We start from the raw sequence: 15,282 nt of genomic DNA, 5'->3' as shown, positions 1-15,282 counted from the left end.
GGCTGCTGAAACACCGCTCGGGGATTGGCCAGAAATGATGCCTAGGGCCGTCATTTGTAGCGCTATCCCGCGCTACAAGATTGGCGGCCCTGGGGACCCACACATCAGGCGCGCAACGCCCATTGGACTCAAGGGGCTTCAGCCACCCCCGTTGTGTGTGTCACCCCGGCTGAGACAGCTCCAGGGCACACACACAGCTGCACCCGAACACTTCACAGGTCTTTGCAAGACCATTTGCATGTTAATTAGGCGTTGTTTTTTCGCCCCTTCTAAGAGCCCCTGCAGCCCCAATCTGCCTACTGCTTAAAGATTCAGCCCCCCCACCAAAATTTTTTCTTAGCCCTTCCCCCCGAAATTTGGCTCTAGTTGCGCCTCTGCCACACATACACTGGTAGTGTGTACAGACAGCCCGCTCCACACACCACTAGCTAGGGTGCGCGCAGCATGTACTAGCAGGTGAGCTTGCACTCCACTCACAGGTGCTACTGCCCGCTTTTTTTGCCGCTCTCCCCCTTTTTCCGCCCTAGGTGGCTGCCTAGTCTTGCCTAATGGCAGAAACGGCCCTGACAGCATACAGAATGGGGCAATCAGTCAATCTATTTGGCCTCTTGCTAAGTGCACTGTGAGTGACAGCATTCTGCTCTTTCACAAGGACCCCTTCTACAGACAATGCAATTCCCTTCAGTGCCAAAGTCTACTGTGGCAATGTGTGCTTTTGGGGACCAAAAAAATACCTTCACTTTTAGACAATTGTTTTCATATTGGTGAAGCAATTCTCCCAATGATAAACGTTTTGCAGAAACCATTACATAAGAAAACAAGCAATGACAACGCCAAAATGCTAGCTGCCATTGCTAGACCTATTGGCTTTACCAATGCTTGTTTTGCCCCTGGCGCTGCCTTACCTAGCTGCTCTCAGGGGTCATGCAAGCAGCACCAGGAACCGAAAGAAAACTGAGCCATGTTTACTTTCAGTAGGCCCATTCGCTTCCCCTCTTCCTAGCACTTCACCTGTAAACGTGAGGCTAGTGAGGGAAATAGAGCGATTAAAGGTGCAACAAGAGGTTATTAAAATTGCTATTTCAAGGAGGGTCACGGCGTATGTCACTCGCAGTCTCGCATCACCTCCTGCATCGCCTCTGACGTTGTAGACATCCATGCGTGTTTCCTCTTCCTCCTCCTCCCGCCTCTCCTCGGCAGTCTTCCAGTTCACCTCAGGCATTTTCTGTCTTTCTTTCACTTACAAAGATTTATTATATTTCATCCCACAAAGTTTCGTTTTTTTAATAACGGAGTCTGGTGTCAGATTCTGTTGATGGGCAGCAGAATGGGAGCCCCGTCACACGGTCCCCAGAGTCTCCACCCCTCCCTTTTTCAATTAAATGTGCACCTGTGACTGGCCTCTCTCGGAGTGGGGTGACTGCCGGGTGATTGAGAGCCCCCACCCTCGCTTGCCTGGTTCTGTTCCAGGGATGCCGCCGCGAATGGACTTTTGCTGGAAATGGCGGGCGATGGTAATTAATTGTGATGTGCCGTAGCGCAGGGAACACGTCCCTGGTGCGGAGTCTGGCTGTAATCACATCAGCCGGAGTCCTCAGGCGCACACACACGGCTCTCAGGCGCCGGCGGAACCTCACCCCAGACAGCATCCGTTCCAACAGGAGCGAGTCACGCACTTAAGCACTTCATACCCCTACTCGTTCCCAGCGGTGGAGCTAATGGGGATTGTGAGGGGCTATGCCCCCCTCCCCTGCCCCGCCTCTTTTGTCCCAAAGCACTCATTGCCTGGTGCCCACTGCCCACACGATCAAGATGCTTGCATTTATCTTTTTATAAATGAAATGCGAGCAGCTCATTTGCTTAAGCAAGCAGCGCACTGAGAGGCCAATTCATCAAATTAATTGTTTTCTTTTCAGAAGTAAAATGCATCATAATTCCTTTTGCCTGATTTGATTGAGGGGGTGGGGGGGCAGACAGGGGCAGAGCACCAGGGAGCAGATTTAGCAAGGCTCTGCACCCCTGCAAAGTCACGGGAAGTGACACAAAGCTGTACAGAGTCTTGTTAGGGGATTTACTTTCTAGTGCATAACTTTTTTTGCACTGGAAACTACACTGTTTTGCGCTACATTGTATTAAAAGGGCACCCAATGTTACCACCCATGAGTGTTTTTTTTTTAAATCCAAAGCCAGATCTACAAGTTTGTTTGACCTGGTTTGTGTAAAAAACATAATGCCTCTCTCAGGGAAACAGAAAACTGGAGAAATGTTTTTTTTTGTCCTCGACCAGTACGGCTTTGGCGTGGTTCATGATTCCAGGCAGTTGAGGTCCCAGAGGGGTTGTATGAACTCGTCTGTTTGTCCAATTAGAAATGAACCTTATGTTCCGAGCCACCTTGAAGCATTGCAGTTGCTGCCTGTAGGGGCGGTTGAGAAGTGTGAAGTACACAAGAGTGGAAAAGATTTTTGTACAGCCGGCAATCAATAGGCTGATAGAATTGCCAGATATTGCGCTCTTGGGTTTTGCACTTTCAATGGGATTTTTTCAAATTAATCCGAAAATAGCAGGTTCATGACACTTTTGTTGACTGTTGCTGATATGTGGGAAGAGGTGAAGGGTTTGCAGGAAGAGGTGCCTGAATGTGAGCAGGTGAGGTGGATAAAAGCAAGTGTGTACGAAAAATGAGAATGATGCACTCTATAGCACATATCTAATGTGTGGAATAATAAAAGTGTCTCCTTCCTATACAAAACCAATGCTAGACATCACATACACCATGCACCATGGTGTAAAAGTGCAATGCGCTAGGCACCACATTTTTATACCAGTGAAGAGAAGAGTAGAACAGCAGGGCGCATTTAGTAAATATGACTCTGCACTGCTTTGCTCAACTAGAGTAACACAGTGCTGCAACAGTGGTTGCAGTGCTGAGTTCTACTATAATTGATAAAACCTGCCCCATGGTGCTGTTATTCAGCACAGATCCAACAAAGAGGGTATAGGAGTCACCAGTAGTTGCAAGCTGTAAAGTGTATACAGTGGTAGAGAGAAGAAGAGGTAGATTTACTAAAATTTCATGCAACATAGCGCAACAAGGTGTGAGACGGAGTCAGCAGGACAGCGCAATATTGACTAAGAAATGACACTGTCACTTTCTTCCCAAACTACAGTGCACTTTTAGGCCCCCTAGTGTTAAATATTGGACGGATTTGTTAGCATGAGCTGAAAGCCATTTTGTATTTCTGGCAGCCATTTTAGTTAGCCATGTGCTGCCACATGCTCGCCATGTGCTCTGTCCTCCCTTAGTGTTGACTGCTCTTGTAATCTGCCTAGAAACAAACTATATTCAGCATCTTCCACCTGCGCACATGCTCAGTTGAGCTTGTAGCTGTCCTTGCAACTGTTCCTAGTATGTAAATGTCAGGATGTGTTTGTCAAAAACAGCCACTGTTAGTTCCTCCCACTTTCTTGAACAAGCAGAGCTTGTATGCCCATATTAGTCATTTTGCATGCTTACATGAGCCAGGACTGCCCCTTGGTCTTATGCTGACCATGTAACCCTAAGCATATATAAGGCCCCAGTTTTCTGTACTCCTTAGACTGCCTCATTCATTTGCTAAGGCTTCTGTGTGACATAGTCTCCTTCATCTGAGGTTTAATAAATATGTATTTTATATTACAGCCTCTGTGCCAATTTCTTCTTTGTTGGTTTAAAAGGACCAAGTATCAGTGGGACCCCTGAGAAGGTTTGTTATTTTCTTCAAATGGCGCCCAATGTGGGGCTCATCAGATAAGTGGCTATCTAAGGGGTGATCTTGTCAGGAGACAGAAATCTACTGTGGAGGACAGGACAGGACTCTACTAAGGAGGTACCCTGTGCACGGATATTCTGGGGATTCTCTGTCTCTGCGGCCCAGTAATTTCTGATCTTCCTGATTTTGATCCTCCACATGATGTCACCCCTGACTGAGAACCTTTTTGGCGTGAGTATTCTAAAAAGACCGTTAGGTCATTCAAAACTTGGCAGTTAGAATTTAGACAACCATTTGTTTGGGTAGAGTCGCTCTGCGACACTTGCTGTTGGTTTGATGCCTCGGATTGGTAAGTTAGTTTAGTAACACTTACTGTGGCTTTGGAATTTTGGAATTTGTGTTGGCCAACTTTGGATTTTTATGGGATAGATATACGAATTGCAATTTGTGTAGGCAGGTAATGAGGAGACTTTTCTCTACTTTGTATAAGATTTGAATGGCGCAACGTACGAAGAGTACCTTAAGCACTACTTTGATTATAATACTGCATATTCTGCACTATTTTTGCATGCCTGTTTCAAGCACACATGAAGAATGTGTTGCTTTTTGGAGGTACCATAGTGAGATGTGAATTAAATTAGCTGGCTCCCCTGAGGGAATACCTAAATAGGTTTAGGTATAAAAACATATTTCTTCCTTGGTGATTCTGTATCCCCAGGGAATTAAAATATGACAAAATACAAACAAGGATCCTTTTTCTACACACTTTTTTAAATGGAGATATGCAGAGTGATTTTTTGGTGTTCTACCAGCCTAAGCTAGTGAATTGAGTGCATTTTGGCTTCTTGGAAATAAAACAGTCTGTTGGGCTGTTCTTTTTTTGCAGTCTTTTGGAATACTATTGAGAAGCTCTTCTTGTAAATATGGCTTACAACTAGTATTTACAAATGGTGTGGCTAAAGTACAGTCTGTGGGCTGTCCTTTTGTTTCTGTCCTAAGTGTTGATCTGTGGGTTAAATTTGTGTTTAAATGTCTATGTGGTTCGTGGTTTTACATTGCAACTTCTGTGAGTAAATAGCGAATGCGCTCTTTGTGTAAGGATTGCTAGCCTTAACCCCTTCCATGCTGATGACGAACCCCAGCCGTCATGCACTACGGTGCTCATGTGCTGATGACGGCTGGGGTTAGTCACGGCCCGCCCCTGTTCGTGTTGTTTACAGCCCACCAGGGGAATCGCGGCCGCATGGAAAGGGTTAAGCGTGCTGTATTATGTGATTCTGAGTGTATGAACCCTTCTGTCTGGAATGAGCTCAATGTGTGTTTTTGTGTTTTTTTTGCTGTCATCAGTCTGTTAAGCAAAATGTCATTTGAAAGGGCAGTATCCAGATTTTTATGGGGATACAAACGACAGCGTAAAGCCTTTAAAAAGATGATTCTTAGTAAGGAGTGTGGTGGGTGGAATGTCCCGTATTTTTTTTTCTATTATATGCGGCGGCCCTTCAGGTTATTAGTCCACTTATAATGGGGGACAGAGCTAGAATTCCTATGTGTAATACTCCATCAATTTACAAATTACTCATGGGAGAGGGAATGAAAGCCTGTTTTCTTAAGGTGATTGAACCTAGTTACTATAAAAAGACGAGATTTAAGACGTTGAAAGCAGCATTTGGTGTTTGGCAAAAGGTTCAGAGGCATTTGATTAACAAAATTGAATGTGTATACACCTTTTGCTGCACCTGGCTTATTACCCTCCTCTATTTTTTGTGATCTAGTAGCTGTTATATGGGGGTCGAAAGGAGTATGTTATCTAGGGGACTTGTTTTCTGACGGCCAGCTTGTTTCTTTTCATGAGTTACAGACCAAGTTTTCCCTAACCAAAAATGATTTTTTAAGTTTCTCCAGATTCATAGTTTTTTACAAAGTCCACGACATTTGGCAGATATTAGAATGAATAAAATTCCCCTTCTGGATCATCTGGGGAAAAAAACATCAATTGGTACTTTGTATTTATGTTTGATGCAGGAGTTCCCTGATGATCTAGAAAATTGTCAAGTTAAATGGATAAGTAAATTGAGGATACCAGAAATTTATATATGTGAGTCAGTTATGCTTGCTAATAGATTTCTCATAACTGGGATGATGAAATCGCAACATTTTATGAGTGTACATGACCTCTATTATACTGCCAGTAAAGTTGTCAAATGGAGTACGACAACGGGGACTAAGTGTAATCGCTGCGGTTTTTATGCGGCTGATGCAATACATATGTTTTTCCAATGCCCTAAGCTTGCGTAATTTTTTCAACAAATTGAACTTTTTTTGGCTGTTATTTTAAAGAGCAATATTAATATAACCGCAGAGATGGTACTAATTGGTTTAAGTTCAGGCATCCTAAGATCAAAAGCCATAACTTGTTTTCTTTTCATTTGTATGGCGGTAACCCGATCTTGCATTACTAGAGACTGGATTAATCCTGATCCCCCGTCTTTTTTTAACTGGCGGGAAAGATTACTATCAATGTACAATATAGAATTAGCTATTTATAAAACCAAGTGCCTGAAAAGAAGGGACATGGGAACAAAGATTTGGGCACCAATTACTGATTGGATTTAGATGCATTTTTTTTTCTTTTTTCTCTTTGCTTATGTTTCTCTTTTTTTCTTTTCTTTTACAGGATCTGTGCATTTGTTTGCATGTTTTGAATATTGATATTCTCACTTAGTGATCGTGTGAATTTGAGTACGTCATTTATTTATTTGCTTCAAGCGTACGGGCCGTACTTCGCCTTGCGATGCGCTCTGGACCTGTCTTCCAGCGGTGGGGGCGGCGAGGCAATCAGTGTGGCTCACAAAGGGGGGAGAAGGTGAAGCAGAGTTTGGGCGGCCCTGGCTGGATGGTGCGAGCTATGGCTCAGGTCAGAGCAGAGTCCCACGGGGCGGGGCAGCGGGGAACAATCTTCACAGCAGACGGGGGGGTTTAAGTGCACTAAAATCGCGGCTCCAGCGGCAAGGAAGATCGGGCAAAGTTCAGCAGCTCGTTGGTGAAGGCAGGAGGAGTCCAATAGTCCTGTGACTCTGTTCAGGGGGCAAGCTCACCCACAAGCCCTTGGAGATAGTTGAAGCACAAGTTGAATAAAAGTCTGTTTCAGTCTTTTTCTCTCCTTTCACAGCAAGGCAACTACTGCAGGCCAATCCCCCAGGTCAGGGACAGTACTCATCTTTCCCAGTCCCTTCTTGTCGGGCAGAAGTTCTTCTTCTTTCAAGTAGGATCTAATTTCTTAGGAGCAGGGCTCCAATATTTATGCTACAAATCTTTTGTTCTCTCAGGTCAGGGGGCCTTTGCCTTGTTCAGTCCAGTTCTTGAGCACTTTGTTGTGGTGACTCTGGCTTGCTCTTTCAGTGTGCAGGGCAGAGACATCAGATGCTCCACAGGAGGTGGAGCCAGCATTGTGGTGGCAGAGCACAGCCCTATTCAGAGTCTAGGGGCACTCCTCACACCCATCTTGGATGTAATCTTCATATTTACCACCTGGCTGCCCAGCCTGCCGCTGGAATTCCCCAGCCCTGTCACTCACAGAAACCAGACAGCAGATACACATCATCGCAGAGGCGGGCTGAAATGGTTAGGCAAGCAAATACCAACTTTCTAAAAGTGGTATTTGTAAACACAAGACATTAAAATAAACTTTACTAAAAGATGTATTTTATTATTCTGAGTTCAGGCATGCTAAACTTGAATTTCTACCACGTTCCCTGAGACTGTTAGGATCATAGGATGTAACAATTCTAACAGCCAATTCTGGCCTATGAGAACAGGTAGCCTTGCAATAGTGAAAAACGAAATTGGCTGTAATTCACTATTAGGACATGCCACACACATCAGGGCTTGTCCTATCTTATGCTTACAATGCACCCTGCCCTTGGGCCTACCATAGGGGTGACTATGGTGCTCTGAGCAGATAACACCAGCAAAACACATGAGGCAACAGCCACAAAAATGGAAGGGAGACCCACGCCAATGGTGCCAGGTCTAACAAATGTGCTAAGGGACATGGTGGTAAGAGAGTGGCTAGAGAGCTACCACAACCCCCGTGTGCAGTCTTGAAATATTTATTGACGAAGGAAGAAATTAATCCTTCATACAGTGAAATAATTTCCCTGGATGTGGCCCCCACAAATGAGGCGATTAAAATGGGTAAACCTACTTGAGAATTCTGATGTGCTCGAAAAAATCTCCTTAGACACTATTAGTTCTATAACCACACTAGAAGCACTCTTAGCCAATTCTGCAACCCCTGAGTCTATAATAGAATTTGATGAAGAATTCTTTGTTCAGCTTCGTGCCTTTTATTTATAAGTATTGTATGTCTAGGGGTAATTACTGTAGTAATACTTGTAAATGGTTTAATGCCTAGGGAGTGCAATCAGAGAAGGGGATCCTAGGGGGCGTGGCCAAGTTGAGCAGCGGAATGGCCGCGTTTTAGCTCGGCTCCGCCAGCCGAGACTGTAAAATCCAGAGTGGAGATTAACAGTGGTGAGGCCCTAATTTAAGGGGGCTATACGATCCGAATCTGAGGCCTGCGTGCAGACCGCAACGTGAAGCCGGGCTCTGGAGTGAGCAACGGCCGTAGTTATAGTGCGGTGGCTGCTGGACGGGAGCTCCCGGCGACGGCGGGGCTGGAGAGACTCGGTGGGGCTGGAGAGACTCGGTGGCGCAGGCGAAAGGTCAGACCCCACCCCCTCCCCCCTGCCTGAGAGGTCGGTGCTCGGGGCAGGCGGGCCCTGCGACTGGCGAGAGTTGGGGCCGCAAAACTGTGGAGGGCCTGGAATAGGAGTTGAAGGGCAGTGGGGGTTTGAGTCAAGAGTGGCGGCACCGGCGTTCGCGTCCGTGGACCATGTCCGGCGGGGTCGACTGACAGTGGAATCCCCTGCTGCGCATTGGAGACACCTGGAGGAGATTGGAGGGGGCTGCCGCAGCACTGATGAAAGTACAAGTCACACCGCCGCCATTTTCTGGGACCACGAAGAGGATAATTGAAATGTGTAGTGTGGGCTCCAGGCTACTGGGAGGATATTGGGAGCAAGCTCTACGGTGATCCGGGCATATCTGCAGACCACTTGTGGAGGGGCAATACTGCGGGCATAGATGTGGGCCACTCTGCCCCTGTGTTTGCATGTTGTGAAAATCCTTCAGGATGAGCGGCCATCTTATGTGGAGACTGGGGAAGGAGCAGAGGAGTTGAGAGTCTCCCCCACACCCTTTCTACATTTCAAGGACGTCCTTGGCAACCAGTGAGGTATGCCCCCCTTCGGTATATTTCTCCCATGGTACTAAGCTTGTTGCTGTGGCTGTACCTTGTGTTGATCTTCAGAAATGGAGGCCCTGGTGCACTGGATGGTGCACTACATGGATTGGAGGTGCATGAGGGGTTGCTGGACACCTGACTCAGCTTGAGGTGCCTTGTAGCCCACACGGACCACTGCTAATTTGGGGGCTGCCTGGATTGGAGCTGACTATCGATTATAGATAGTGGAGATAGCCAGGGCTCACCAGCGAGCTGTGTAAGAACCAGTGAGAGACTCTGTGCTGACGCTGGGTACCCCGAAGTCGTACCTACTAGGGTGGATGCTGTGCTAACGCTGGATCTGCTGGATCAAGGTGAAGGGGGGAGAGCAGATATATCCTGTACATGCTGGTGTTTTCCACACAGCGACACCTATACTCCTAAGTGTGATTCAGCAACATGGGGAAGCCTGAGACAAGACAGCCGAAAATACATTTTGATAAAAAATCCAATAAGTCGGCGGATGGTGAGGTGGGACAGCAGGAGCCATCAGGAGGTGGTGCTACAGATAATCCTCCTGCAGAGGATATAAGGGAAATGTTTAAAGAGATTAAATCCAGCCTGCAGGGCATCGACTCCAAAATGGACTCACTGGCAGAAAGGATGGATAGAATAACACACCGCGTCGAGAAGCAGAAGGGATGTATGGCGTTATTGGAAACAAGGGTACCGGAGACGGAGGAGGGACAAACGGATATGGAAAAGAAACTGCGCGGGATGGACCGAGTGCTACAGGTGATCAGGCAGAAGAATGAGGACTCGAAAGCTAGCTCTAGACGCAACAACGTACGGATCACGGGAGTGGCAGAATCGTCAGACATTCAAAACATGGAGAAGTATGTGGAAGAGATGTTACGAGAACTGTTTGGCCCTGAACTTTCAGCTATGTTCCTTATTGAAAGAGCCCATAGCTCGTTGGGGCCCAGGCTAAAACCATGTGCGCCTCCGCGACCAATAATAGCAAGAGTCCTCAACTATAGAGACAGAGATACCGTTCTCAGGCTTGCGCGTGAGAAAAGCGAGATCCAGTATAAGGGGAATCAAATTGCTCTGTATCCAGATTTCACGGTACAGGTCCAGGCGGCTCGTAGGGAATTTATCACTGCAAAGAAGATTTTTCAACAGATTGGGACGAGGTATGCTTTGATTTATCCTGCCAAGCTGCGAGTACAAGGTCACGGGAAGCCTGCCTTTTTTACAGACTCTAAAGCTGCCCTTGCTTACGCGAAGCAGTTGGCAAAGGAACATAAGCAACTAGCGGCATCGAATGATCCACGACTTGAAGGCGGCATGAGTGACACTGATTGAGAACTTTCACATGAGCGCTGGAGATGTGCAGATAAGTGTATAACAGCTGGTGTCGGACCAGGGGTTGAGCATCATATGTTGCCTTATGTGGGAGATCTGGAGAGGGGAAAGTGGTCCTAATACTGTATTTATGACCCCGATTGTTTAAAAAGATGTCCCGGGTGGGGGCATCCGTGGTACGCTTGGACGATGGTGGTCTGTTGTAGTCTCGGCCACAATGAAAACAGCTGCTGATATAAATGATATCAGACCCAGGATGCGTCACACCTTGTCTATTTGACAGACTTACAAACTGTGTAAATGATGTTTAGTGTAATGAGTTTGCAGAACATTAATGACAATTCCTTTGATTAATATTTTCAGAAAAGAACCCCTGACGAAGGGCCGACATGGCCTGAACTGCATTGGGCTAAGCTTTTCATGATTGTTTAACAAACTGGGAATTTCGACATGCTGCATCAAAGGTGCTTGAGCATTATGAACGCATTTGAAAATTGGAATTCACCTCGTTCTACAACCCAATTTCACAATCAATAAAATTATGGAATAACAAGCAAATATGGCTTACGATGATTTTTTCATCCGACAAAGTGTAACGCATCCTGGGTCTGATATCGTTTATATAAGCGGTTGTTTTCATTGTTTACTTGGCGCTGATGGCCTCAGCGCAAACCAGGATTGCTCCCCTCTAAGGACTACCAGTGATAAAAAAAGTCCTGAGACAAGGAGTGGGGGCCTAAGACTTTATTGTGTAGTCTCGGCCACCCCACCAAGAGTGTGGGGGAGATTTGCCAGCGTCCTCATGTTCCCTAACGGGATGATTCCCTTAAGCTTATGTTTACTAGTTCTGGAAGCGAGGGTGGGAGATTCACAACCTGATTGGTGGGTTGATGTGGGTGGAGGGGGTAGAGGGGAGTTCTTTAGGTTCTTTCACCTGCCATGTCTTATGTCCGAGATTGAGAATTGTTTTACTTAATTTGTATTGCCGTGAGACACAGTCCTGTTGTGAGATTCATTTGCACTGTTTTAGAACTGATCCTCGCACCTGGTCAGATACCGTTGTCACTAGACATAAACATGAGTAAGTACGCTTATAGTCATATACGTCACACATTGCAAATGTGAAGGTCGTTACATGTCTTTCATGGAACATTAGGGGCTTGAATGATCGATGGAAGGAATGGCTGGTCCACGCTTATTTGGCTCCGCATGGGGTGGATATCTGTTTCCTACAAGAAACGCATTTAAGCCCCACACACACTAATCGGCTAAGATACAATAGATGGGGAGATATAGTAGATGCTCCTTACTCAAATTATTCCAGAGGAGTAGCCATCTAATTACGTAGGGGATTGCATTGGAAAACTCACACCACGATCCTTGACACTGAAGGGAGATACATTATGCTTAAGGGGGAGCTGTTCAACACTCCAGTGGTAATAGTAAACACATACGGTCCTAATGTGGATAGCCCGTAATTTTTTCAACGCATTTGGCACAAGATTCAATCGTTCGGAAGGATGGCAGTATTGTGGGGGGGGGGTGGGATTTTAATGTAGTCTTATCCTCTACAGCTGATAGACAAGGGGCGGCCCGTGAACATCATCCTAAGGCTGCTGAGGTCTTGTACGATATCATGGAAGAGGGCCATTTGATTGACAAGCGGAGAACCCTACACCCAGAGGTCAGGGAAGGTACTTGTGTGAATGCACATAGGAACGCCTGGTCAAGGTTTGATTATTGGTTGATTTCCTAGTTGTGGGGGCCACTCACCTTCCCCGTATATTTTCAGATCATGCACCTACTCAGGTCACTCTGCAAATCCCCCCACAGTATGTACAGCCATTTAGTTGGAGGTTCTCATCACGGGCACTCCTAGTTCAGGTGTTCCGCGAAGGCCTCAGGGAGAAACTGACGGAATACTTCGAGACAAATGAAGGGTCGGTGGACTAACCAGGGACACTCTGGGAGGTTTTCAAAGTGGTGGCCAGGGGACACTGCATGGCGCTAAGGGTGGGAGTGCTTAGAGCCATACAAGACACATTATGTGAGTTGGAACGTGGTATTACTGATTTGGAAAAGGAAAATAGAGAGCACCCTTCCCCAACCATAAAGGCCCAACTACGTGCTAAGCTGACTAAATTTCAGGAGGAGGCCGAAAGGGAAACAACTTATTTACACAAATATGCACAGGCTAGACGATATGGGGAGGGAGACTGGGCCGGTAAAACGTTAGCTAACCTGTTGCGAGTTCCAAGGGGAGCGGACTACATAACTGAATTGCGGGCGGAGAATGGGGAGGTGGTAAGGACACCACAAGGCATACTTCAGACCATGACTAACTTATATCAGTCACTTTATACATCCCACACCAGTCCCACTCATTCAGATATCACAGATTAACTGGACACTGTTTCGCTAGCATGGTTTAATAACGAAGCTCTGAGATACATGGAGCTTCCCATTACATTGGAAGATGTAAAACGGGTCATTTCTGGAATGCCGGCTGATAAGGCACCTGGGGCAGACGGGCTCACTGCAGCTTTCTATAAGGAATACATAGACATAGTGGCACCCAGATTACTCCAGGTATACTTGGAGGCGATGGAAACCGGTATACTCCTACTTACTCTCAGGGAGGCAGTGATAATTACCATATTGAAACCAGACTTGTATCGTCCTCTCGCATTAAATAATTTGGACGCCAACATTTATGCTAAACATCTAGCTGATAGATTAAAACCCATGCTCCCGCAGATCATACTGTCTGATCAATCCGGATTTATATAGGGCAGGTCCACGTCCCACAATCTCAGAGTGATATTTGGACTCCTTCACTACCTGGCACCTCATGTCCAGGCGGTAGCGGCGCTTCTTGATGCCACAAAAGAGTTTGAATCACTGGAGTGGAAATTTTTATTTGCCCTCCTGACTAGACTGGGGTTTAGTCCTATTTTCTTAAAACAAATTCAAATAATATACACAGGCCCTAAAGCAAGGGTTAAGGTGAACGGTCATATATCGGAAGCATTTGATATTACGAGGGGCACGAGGCAAGGTTTCCCTCTTTCGCCGCTGTTGTTTGCAATTGCTACTGAGCCATTAGCGGCGAGGTTACGGCAAAATCACGCACAACGTGGTATTGGCTTTACGTCCGAGGATTGCTGATATCCATGTATGCGGACAATGTGAAAATCTATTTAACTGACCCGAAAGACAATTTTGATATAGGATTAACTGGCATACAAACTGGCATACAAATTAATTGGACTAAATCGGTATTGATGCCACTGACTGACGATACTGAACAGTGGGAGACTGAGTTCCCTATACAGTGGACGAGCGGCGATGCAAAATATCTGGGTATATGGATTAGCAGATCCATACAGGAAATATGGTTAGCGAATTATGGCAGGGTAATTGATTGGACGGACGGTAAGATTCAACGGTGGAAACAGCTGCTGCTTTCACTAACAGGGCGAATAGCTATCACAAAAATGGTCAGCCTAATGAAGCTTTTGTATTTATTTGTTAGTATCCCCATGCTGTTAAATACTCATTTCTTCAAACGGCTCTGGACCGGGATACCGGAGTTGGTCTGGGCGGGACGTCAGCCCAGAGTATCATGGAAACATTTGACTCTCCCATTCTCACAGGGAGAGTTGGGGGTTCCTGATTTTGAACTGTATGCATACAGTGCGCAAGCACAGCATTTGCATTATTGGCAGCATCCTACTCCATACCAGCCACATGTTGCTATCGAATTAGATATAGTAGCGCCCACTCCACTCAATACAGCGGTTTATCACCCATATAGACGTTCCCACACGGACATAAACACGGTCGTAATGACACTCTGGGCGTGGAGAAATATTGCAAAGCGAGCAGGATACAAAGAATTGTATGCGCAATCAATGCCGCTGGGTGGTAATCCACTAATTGGTCCATTAACAGATAGAGCTGTGACTGAATGCGCCAAGAAGGTGGACTTACAGTAGGCAGCAACCTTTATTCAGATGATGAATTTTTGTCTTTGCAGAGGATGTGTGGGGCAGAGGCACCCTAGGCTTCTGACATGTTGTTATACTACCAAATACGGGCAGTGTGCAGAGCTAGATATCCTGACTTCACACAGGCTCCGGCCTCGCTGCCAGCACTAGAAAATATCTTGGCGAATAACTCCCCCCGGAAACTGATTACTTGTATCTATAGCATAACACAAGAAACATCCCCAGTAGTTCACACCACATCAAGGGCTGAATGGGAAAAAGAGGCAGACATCAAAATTACTGACAAACAGTGGCAATTCTGCTGTTCACAATTGGAAAACCTATCGCCTAACTATAGATTAAGGCTTATACACTTCAACTATCTCCATAGGGCATACCGTACACCCACACAATTACACCGTATGGGATTGCAACAGGACGACAAATGTTGGAGATGTGGAGCACCGGAAGCTTCGTTTCTCCATCTGGCATGGTTGTGCAATCTGATAGCATACTACTGGTCAGAAATCATGCGACACATGGGGCACATCATAGACATGGAACGGCGGACTGACCCTCTTTTTTTTTTTTTTTTTAAATATATTTTTATTGCAGGAATCAGTAAATCAATACAGTAGCGACCAGCATTGTATTGTGAACAACATATACAAAATAAGGCCTACCGACCCTCCTCCATAACGTTTGTACACAGCCAATTAGCCCATACCCCTGGGGTTGGGCGGCAAATGCAGCAGGGGTCAATAGAGGGCTGGAGCTGGTCCGGATAACACACTGTCCGTCATCTGCTTTTCTAAACAAACCCAAAACCCCCAAAATAAACCCCCCCCTCGGAACACCCATTAACTGTGAACCCCCCCCCTCCCCCCCCCC

Source organism: Lissotriton vulgaris, chromosome 2_1 (assembly GCF_964263255.1).
Source record: "Lissotriton vulgaris chromosome 2_1, aLisVul1.2, whole genome shotgun sequence".
NCBI classification, from domain to species: Eukaryota; Metazoa; Chordata; class Amphibia; order Caudata; family Salamandridae; genus Lissotriton; species Lissotriton vulgaris.
The sequence above is the reverse complement of the archived record's forward strand: the minus strand, read 5'-3'. Positions refer to the sequence as shown.